The sequence below is a fragment of the Equus przewalskii genome, chromosome 1 (assembly GCF_037783145.1).
Source record: "Equus przewalskii isolate Varuska chromosome 1, EquPr2, whole genome shotgun sequence".
NCBI lineage: Eukaryota > Metazoa > Chordata > Mammalia > Perissodactyla > Equidae > Equus > Equus przewalskii.
This window is the reverse complement of record NC_091831.1, coordinates 51319448-51329905: the sequence shown is the minus strand read 5'-3', so window position 1 is coordinate 51329905 and position 10458 is coordinate 51319448. Positions and strand designations below refer to the sequence as shown.

The following is a 10458-nucleotide window of genomic DNA, read 5'->3' as shown; positions in this document are numbered from 1 at the left end:
AAAGATGTGGAAGTCGAGAGTTGTTGGATTTAAGTAACTTATCCAAGATCACACATCTGGTCAGTTTCTGGGCAGAAATGCCAAGATAGACTTGACTCCATACCCTGGCTCTTTCCACTATCCCACAGCCACCTTCAGAAAATTAGAAAACCAAGGAGAGGTACATCAGCATCATGGCAGAGTGCATTGTTCCCTTTGTCTCTCCCATCTAAGCTACAACTAAATGGACATTTGTTAACCAACAGAGCATTCTCTACACAGCACAACAGGATGCCTGAGAGATCCACATTGCCATACATCTGAAGGTGGGTGGACTGGATCCCCAGGAAGCAGTGGAACTAGGTGGAACTAGCTCCTCTTCTCCTCCCCTTTGGCAGTGATCCAAGCTGTGGATTCTCAGACAGCAGCTGGTGCAACTGTAAGAGGAGGCAGGGGCAGCCTAGTCTGTGTGCAAATGCTTTCAGAGTGGTAGCTCGGCCTGCAGGAATTCCCACTGTGCTGTGGTGGCCCTGCACATGGGAACTCTCCCCACCGAGTGGCAGTGTCTCAGCCCTTGCAAAGGAGCCCGGCTTACCAATCACAACAGCTCAGCTGAACCACCTGTGATCGCAGAGCTGCCTGTGTGTGAAAGAAAGTGCCCCTCCCACCTAGACCAGCAGCTCGGCTGGTCCCCTGACGAGCACAATGGGTGGGTGAGGATCACCCGCATGAGAGCTACCCATGGCGGAGCACAGAGGCCCTGCCTGTACATGCGGGCATGGCCTGTCAAGCAGCTGTGGCCAGCCTGTGCAAATGCAGAGAAGCCTTACTGGCACACAACTTCCAGCAGATGAGGCAGGATCAGAAAACACAGCTCTTGCCCTCCACCCCAGCAGTGGCAGGTGGAATCTGCAACCTGATACTGCTACAATTGTGTCGGCAAAGGATCAATTCATCAAACAACATGAAGAACTGCAGTAATACTTCAGAGCAGAAGGAAAATGACAAGTCTCTAGAAACCAATCCTGAAGTCATAGAAATTTACAATCTAAATGACAGAGAATTAAAAATAGTTGTCACAAAGAAACTCAACAAATTACAAGAAAACTTAGAAAGACAGTTCAGTGAGCTCAGGAATAAAATTAATGAGTGGAAGGAATACTTCACAAAAAAGATTGAAACTCTAAAAAAACAAACAAATAGAAATTCTGGAGATGAAGAACACAATTAATGAGATAAAAAATAATCTAGAAACCATAAAAAATAGAGCTGATTTTATGAAGGACAGAATTAGTGAATTAGAGGATAGAAATATAGAAATGCTTCAGGTGGAGGAGGAGAGAGAACTAAGATTTTTAAAAAATGAAGAAATTCTTCAAGAAATATCCAATTTAATTAAGAAAAGCAACACAAGGATTATAGGCTTTCCAGAAGGAGAGGAAAGGTAGAAAGGAGCAGAGACCTTGTTCAAAGAAATAATAACTGAGAACTTCTCAAACCTGGGAAAAGAACTGCATTTACAAGTACATCAAGCCAATAGAACTCCTAATTACATCGATGCAAATAGACATTCTCCAAGGCATATAAATATTAAAATTAGCAAAAGTTAGGCAAAGAAAAAATATTAAGGTCAGCAAGGGAGGAGAAAATAACCTACAAGGGAACCCCTATTAGGCTTTTGGTGGATTTCTCAGCAGAAACCGTACAGGCTAGAAGAAAAAGGAATGATATATTCAAAATACTGAAAGACGAAGACTTTCAGCCAAGAATACTCTATCCAGTGAAACTATCCTTTAGATATCATGGAGAAATAAGGTTTTCCAAGATAAATAAAAACTGAGAAAGTTCATTGCCACTAGGCCTGCCTTACAAGAAACATCGAAAGGAGCCCTCTCATCTGAAACTAAAAAGCAAAGGTTTACAAAACCTTGAGCAAGGAGATAAGTAGACAGATAAAATCAGAAAATCACAGCTCTATATCAGAATAGGTTAGTAAACACTATTATAACACAAAAGATAAAGAGAAGGAGAGCATCAAAAATAACTATAAATACTTCAATTTAGTCACAAACTCACAACACAAAAAAGAATAATTTGTGACAACAATAACTCAGAAGAGGGAGAGGAAAGGGATGGAACCTGCTCAGACTAATGGAGATAAGAGGCTATCAGAAAATGGATTATCTTATCCGTGAGATCTTTTATACAAACCTCATGGTAACCACTAAATAAAAAATCAGAGCAGAGTCACAAATCATAAATAAAGAGAAAATTGAGAAAACCATCATAGAAAACCACCGAACTGAAATGGCTGTCAGAAATACAAGGGAAACAAAACAATGGAAATATAGAACAGGCAGAAAACAAGAGATAAAGTGGCAGTATTAGGCCCTCATATATCAATAATCATGGTAAACATAAATGGATTGATTTCTCCAATCAAAAGACACAGAGTGGCTGGTTGGATTGAAAAACAAGACCCCAAAATATGTTGCCTCCAGGAAACACATCTCAGCTCTAATGACAAACAGAGGCTCAGAGTGAAGGGATGGAAGATTGTACTCCAAGCAAATAGGAAGCAAAAGAAAGCAGGTGTTCCCATTCTTATGTCAGACAATGCAGACTTCAAGATAAAGAAATGAGAAACAAGGAGGGGCAGTATATGATGATAAAAGGGAACACAACTTATGAATGTATATGCACATAATACAGGAGCAAGAAAATATATAAAGCAACTATTAACAGACTTAAAGGGAGAAAGTGACAGCAATACAATAATAGTAGGGGACCTCAACGCCCCATTTACATCAATGGACAGATCATCCAGACAGAAAGTCAACAAAGAAACAGAGGCCTTGAATGAAACACTAGACCAGGTGGGCTTAATAGATATGTATAGAACATTCCATCCCAAAACAGCAGAATACACATTCTTCTCAAGATCACATGGAACATTCTTAAAGATAGACCATATGTTGGGAAATAAGGCAAGCCTCAATAAATTTAAGAATATTGAAATCATATCAATCATCTTTTATGACCACAATGCTATGAAACTGGAAATTAGCTACAAAAAAAAAGATGGAAAAGGCACTAATATGTGGAGATTAAACAACATGCTACTGAACAACTACTGGATCAATGAAAAATCAAAGGAGAAATCAAAAAATACCTGGAGACAAATGAAAATGAAAACACAACATACCAACTCTTATGGGATGTAGCAAAAGCTGTCCTAAGAGGGAAATTTATAGCAATACAGGCCTACCCCAACAAACAACAAAAATCTCAAATAAGTAGTCTTAAACTACACCTAGCAGAACTAGAAAAGGAAGAAAAAACAAAGCCTAAAGTCAGCAGAAGGAGGGAAATAAGAAAAATTAGAGCAGAAACAAATAAAATAGAGACTGAAAAAGAATAGAAAGGATCAATGAAAGTAAGAGCTAGTTCTTTGAGAAGATAACCAAAATTGACAAACCCTTAGCCAGACTCAGTAAGAAAAGGAGACGATGCAAACAAATAAAATTAAAAATGAAAGAGGAGAAATTACAACAGACATCACAGAAATACAAAGGATTATAAGAGAATACTGTGAAAAACTATATATCAACAAATTGGATAACCTAGAAGAAATAAATAAATTCTTAGACTCATACAACCTCCCAAAACTGAACCTCCCAAGACCAACCACAAGGAGAGAAATTGAAACAGTAATCAAAAATCTCCCAAAAAACAAAAGTTCAGGACCACATGGCTTCTCTGGAGAATTCTACCAAACATTCAAAGAAGATTTAATACCTATCCTTCTCAAACTATTCCAAAAAATTGAAGATGATGAAATGCTTCCTAACTCATTCCATGAGGCCAACTTTACCCTGATACCAAAATCAGACCAAGATGACACAAAGAAGAAAAGTTATAGGTCAATATTGCTGATGAACTAGATGCAAAAATCCTCAATAAAATATTGGCAAATCAAATACAGCAATACATTAAAAAGACCATACACCATGTTCTGGTGGGATTTATACCAGGAATGCAGGGGTGGTTCAATATCTGCAAATCAATTGATGTGATATGCCACATTAGCAAAATGAGAAATAAAAATCATATGATCATCTCAATAGATGCAGAGAGAGCATTTGACAAGATCCAACATCCATTTATGATAAAAAAAAAATACCTCTCAATAAAATGTGTATGGAAGGAAAGTTCCTCAACATAATAAAGACCGTATATGACAAACCCACAGCCAACATCATACTTAATGGTGAAAAACTGAAAGCCATTCCTCTGAAAACAGGAACAAGACAAGGGTGCCCACTCTCACCACTCCTATTCAACATAGTACTGGATGTTTTGGCCAGAGCAATTAGGCAAGAAAAACAAATAAAATATATCCAAATTGGAAAGGAAGAAGTAAAACTCTCACTGTTTGTAGATGAGACATGATTCTCTATACAGAAAACCCTAAAGAATGCACCAGGAAACTGTTAGAAATAATCAACAGCTACAGCAAAGTTTCAGCGTGCAAAATCAACATGCAAAAATCAGTTGCATTTCTATACACTAATAATGAACTGGCAGAAAGAGAAGTCAAGAATACAATCCCATTTACAATCACAAGAAAAAGAATAAAATATCTAGGAATAAATTTAACCAAGGAGGTGAAAGACCTATACACTGAAAACTGTAAGACATTATTGAAAGAAATCAAAGAAGACAAAGAAATGGAAAGATAGTCCATGCTCATGGACTGGAAGAAAAAACACTTAAAATGTCCATATTACCTAAAGCAGTCTACAGATTCAATGCAATCTCAATCAGAATCCCAAGGACAATCTTCACAGAAATAGAACACAGAATCCTCAACTTTATATGGAACAACGAAGACCTCAGATAGCCAAAGCATTCCTGAGAAAATAGAACAAAGCTGCAGGCGTCACAATATATGACTTCAAAATGTACTACAAAGCTATAGTAATCAAAACAGCATGGTACTGGCACAAAAATAGACACACAGAGCAATAGAACAGAATTGAAAGCCCAAAAATAAACTCACACATCTGTGGACAGTTAATCTTTGACAAAGGAGCCAAGAATATACAATGGAGAAAGGAAATTCTCTTCAATAAATGGTGTTGGGAAGATTGGACAGCCACGTGCAAAAGAATGAAAGTAGACCATTATCTTACACCATATATGAAAATTAACTCAAAACGGATTGAAGACTTGAATGTAAGACCTGAAACCATAAAACTCCTAGAATAAAATACAGGCAGTACACTCTTTGACATCAGTCTTAGCAGGATCTTTTCAAATACCCTGTCTACTCGGCCAAGGGAAACAAAAGAAAAAGTAAATTGACTACATCAGACTAAAGACCTTCTGCAAGGCAAAGGAAACCATGAACAAAACAAAACACAACCCACCGACTGGGAGAAAATATTTGCAAATCATATGTCTGACAAGGGGTTAATTTCCAAAGTACATAAAGAACTTGTACAACTCAATGACAAAAAAACAACCTGATCAAAAAATGGGCAGAGGATCTTAAGAGACATTTTTCCAAAGAAGATATACAGATGGCCAACAGGCATATGAAAAGATGTTCAACATCACTAATTATTAGGGAAATGCAAATCAAAACTACAATGACATATCACTTTACACCTATCAGAATGGCTATAATTGACAAGATAAAAAATAAGAAACGTTGGAGAGGATGTGGACCCAAGGTAACCCTCATACACTGCTGGTGGGAATGCAAACTGGTACAGCCACTATGGACAACAGTATGGAGATTTCTCAAAAAATTAAAAATAGGAATACCATACGATCCAGCTATCCCACTAGTGGATATTCATCCAAAGAACATGAAATCGACAATACAAAGAGATCTATGCACTCCTGTGTTCATTGCAGCTTTATTCAAAATAGCCAAGATGTGGAAGCAACCCAAGTGCCCATCAACTGATGAATGGATAAAGAAGATATACACACACTCACACACACACACACACACACACACACACAATGGAATACTACTTAGCCATAAAAAAGACAAAAATTATCCCTTTTAAAACAACATGGATGGACTCAGAGGGTATTATGTTAAGCACAATAAGCCAGACAGAGAAAGACAAACACCATATGATTTCACTCAAACATGGAAGATAAACAAACACATGGACAAAGAGAACAGATTAGTAGTTACCAGAGGGGAAGGGGGTGTGGGGGTGGGCAAAAGGGGTAAAGGGGCACATATGTATGGTGACAGATAAAAACTAGACTACTTCTGGTGAGTACAATACACTCTTTACAGAAACGGATATATAATAATGTTCACCTGAAGTTATACAATGTTGTAAACCAATATGATGTCAATAAAATAATTAAAACAAAAGAGAAAATTAGCAAACCAATATGTTCAATACTTGGGGCATGGATAGATATCGCACCTATCCTTTGTGGGCAGTAAATTTACTATGTTGCTGTGAGCTGAAGGTAACAATATGCACCAATTTTCTTCCCCGTGAAAGCTCATCCTATGGACTCCAATGATAGGATGTGGATGGGTGTTCCAGTGATCATAATGAATTTGGGCAAATCTATCCAGGCCCGGCATTCTGTCAAACAGTCTGGGTTTGCAGGGTATGGGCCTTAGGTCTCCTGGAGAGTCTGCTCTGAGGACAGAAGGACATCAGAAGAGGACGCAGGCATCTTGTGCACCCAACTTCAGTGCTTCCTTTGGTGTGTGTGTACTGATAAGAGGTACCCACCACCACCACGATCAGATACAGTTTAGAAACTCTTTTTCTACTAATACCAAGTCCTGGCTATCTTTTGCTCATTTCCTCCCTTTCCTGGTTTCATCTTCTATATCTTAAAGCAGGTATCTTCATCAGTTCAGGCTTTTATAACAAAAATACCCCGGACTGGATGGTTTAAACAACAAACATTCATTTCTCACAGTTCTGCAGGCTGAGACGTCCAAGATCAAGCCGCTGGCAGATTCAGCGGATGGTAAGGGGCTGCTTCCCCCTTGCCAGACAGCCATCTTCTCACTGCATCCTCACGCGGTGGAGAACAGAGAGCTGGAGCGGGCTCTTGTGTCTCTTCTTATAAGGGCACTAATCACATTTATGACGGTTCCATCCTCAAGACCTAATTATCTCCCAAAGCCTCCACCTCCTAATACCATCACACTGGGGGTTAGGATTGCAACATGAATTTTGGAGGGGCACAAGCATTCAGTCTGTAACAGCAGGGCTTCCCGAAGTGTGTTGTGGGCATGACTGACGGTATTCCTGGGATAATTTCTAGGGGTACCCAGATGGACATTTCTTTATTTTAATAGTTATGTACTTATTTTAATGTATATTAGAAAAATATAGAGCAGCTCATTAAACAGTGACTTTCACCAATATTATTGCTTGGGATGAGGCTAACTTAAAGTAAAAAAGTGACTCATCTAAAGAAAAATATTAAATAAATAATAATACAGGTGGTTTTAGGACATGCAAAAATCCTGAAGGTGGTTTGTGAGTAAGGGAATTTTGGGCGACACTGCTTAAAACATGTTCTCTGTCTCTTTCCCTCTCCTCTCCTCTGCACTGCCAGCTCAGTCTGTTATTCCTGCAGCACGCCCCGAGGATCTTTCTGGCTCAAACCCTGCCCGTCTTGCCCTTTGAATCCACTCATTCTCTGTCTCAGCACTTGGCACAGTGCCCAGCACACAGTAGGCCGTTCCACTGGGAGCCTCAGTTTCTCAGCTTGTAAAATGGCAAACAGGCCAACCTGTGCCTCCCCCTGGGCTCTGCCTCCCAGCAGCAAGTTCCCGGATCCAGGGCTCCTGAAGTCAGATCTGCAGAGAAAGAAACACGGGACAGAAATAGAACAAGAAATCTTGAACACAGATAAAAGGCTTTTTGATATTTGCATGAAATATGCTTCTTAAAGAGGAACTATTTTTATAGTATTATCTATAAGAGATTATAGGCAAAAATTAATTTTCTAAGTCTTTATAGTTAAAACAGTCTGTGCACAGAAGGAATTTAAATTCCTCTTTTAATAAAAAACCGTGCATTGTCCTGGAGGCAAAGGGCTAGGTTTTTTTAATGTGATTATTTTGTGATTTCTGAGGCCAAGAGAAATTTGTAAAATGCTATAAAAACTGCTGTGCTTACCTTACTGCATTCCAGACGGTGTCTATGCTTCCTTATAAAGGATTATTTGAAGGGTGGGGAGAGAGGAAGACAGAAACATTACAATATAGCAATTCAATAAAGTATTGTAAAACCATGAAATACAGCAAGGATAGGAATTAGAGCTTTCTAGGTGAAGGAATTAAGAGACAGGTGAGGCCGGACTGCCTGAGTTAAATGAATAGGAGGCCAAGAATTGAGCTTAGAATTAACTGGGGATTGAACTAAAGGCATTTGAAGTGTTAATTTATTAAATAACCCTTTGCTTTCGTGGCTTACAATAAAAAATATTTGTGGTCAGGAAAGTTAGGAGACAGGAAACTGAAGTCTTCTAAACCCATTTCTATGCTTGGAAAGAAACCAAACCTTTATCCAAATCATAAACCTTATGTGTTTATCTGCAAGGGAGTGGAAAGGGAGAAAGAGAGGGTAGCGATATTTGATTTCTATTTAAAGTACCTCTTTCGCCCTGGATTTTGGTCCTAATGGGGTGTCTTCATGCAGCTTAGAGGAGACTGCTGTCTCCCCTGCTTCTCTCTTGCCTTGATCCACAGCACCCACCCTCTGAGCCGATGTGCATGCATTGGCTCAGTTTCCCGGCTTTGGTGAAAATTCACAGGGAAGTAGGGAACGGTTTAATGATCAAAGCTGAACTTGATCTGTATCAAAAGGATCCTTTCCATCCTGGAAATCTGAGCCACTTGAAAATAGTTTAGATCCAAGAGAGAGACTACCCAACTGTCCACACAAGCCAGCTTGAAAGGACACTGGGGCAGATCACCAAACATGACCTGTCTTTAATCGATTGCCTGAGAACAGTGTTTGAGAGCAAGCCACTGCCTCCAGGCTCCTTTACACTGGTGCTGCATCCAGGTCTAGTCTCAGCGAAGAATTTGATGGGGAACATCCCCAAGGGCCAGGACAAAAATGTGAATTTCTTATGTGGTTGGAGAGTTCCTATATCTTTATTTGATGGATGTAGAAACTGAGACCACAGGAAGCAAAGTGACTTTTAGTGGTATGTACCCACTGAAGAATAGGATAGACTCTCTGAGAGCTGGTTGATAGCAGAACGATCTCAAGTAAGAGTCTCAATCTCTCTAAACCTCAGTTTCCCCATCCTTAAAATAGGTCAATGATAGTTTGCACTTCCATGAGTTGTTTATAAATGTCTAAATTCTTGATTCCCAGTCCACAGCTGAATGTGATATAATTTTGCCTTCTTTACAAGGCATTGCCTCTTTTTTGAAAGCTTGGAAAAGGAATGTTTGTAGGTTTGATATAATCTGCTTACTCTTTACCCAGTGATAGTCTGGGATGGGTTGGCCAGAGATGACATAGAAATTAAAAGAAGGGTTAAGGAACTTAAATATACAAAGTGCCTACTGTGTATCAGGCACTTTACATACATCATCTTATTTAATTTCTGCAAAAACAAAAAGAAAATTTGGGAGATAGAGATTATTATTCTTATTCTCAATCAGGGTCATTGAGCCTCCAATAGCTTAAGTGATATAACTGAGGTGGCACAGCCAGGGGCAAACCAGATTCCAAACCAGGTTGCTCTTGTCTCCACAGTCTAGGCTTTTCCACCTGCAGTGCATCACCTTCAGTGGTGGATTGCTGGTGCTGATGGTGGAGGGAGAGGAGACAAGCGAGGGAGACTAGAAGTGATCACCCTGGGACATCGCGCAATGCTCAAGTGGCCTGAGATTTCCTCTTGATTAGTTACCAAGAAAGGGACATTGTGAATCAGATCTCCTGACATGCAAGGAACATTCAGATTCCGTGTGCAGGTCCTAGGGGAGATCCCTGGAGATTGCAGGGACTGTGTACACATATGGTGGAGATTTACTGAGCATCACTTACATGCCTGGTTTAGATGCTTTATGAGCATGACTCTCATTTAACTCTCACATGAGCCCAATGAAGCGAGCATTTTAGCAAATTGAGGCCTATCAACATTAAGTGGCTCGCAGAGTCAACATTCAAGGTGTTGTTTTTAGTTATTTCATTCCATTACCTTCAAACAGTGTCAGGGAAGGGCCTGTGGTGAGAACAAGATAGCACAGCGCTCAGGAGGACTGTGTCACAAGTTTGATCTTTCAGGCCTGCTGGAGTTGCCTAGAGGGAAATTCCTTTCAGTGGTTATCGGTGTTTTCTGCCTTTTGCGGGAACATGGTGCATCGGCCATGGTCCAAGGGACATTTGAGAGACCGGGAAGATTTGGGCAGGCCTTGGTGACAATCGCCACTGCTGTGTAGTGAGTGGA

At 39.7% G+C, this 10458-nt stretch overlaps 1 long non-coding RNA gene across 1 annotated transcript; it reads right to left on the bottom strand.

The window, feature by feature from the left end:
* Positions 1-4398: 4398 nt before the first annotated feature.
* On the bottom strand, positions 4399-8937 carry LOC139082144 (uncharacterized). The gene is made up of 3 exons (XR_011537877.1): positions 8646-8937; positions 8169-8199; positions 4399-7846 (listed from the first exon to the last, which is right to left on the bottom strand). It is a non-coding gene; the product is annotated as an uncharacterized lncRNA (long non-coding RNA).
* Between the last annotated feature and the right edge of the window lie 1521 nt (positions 8938-10458).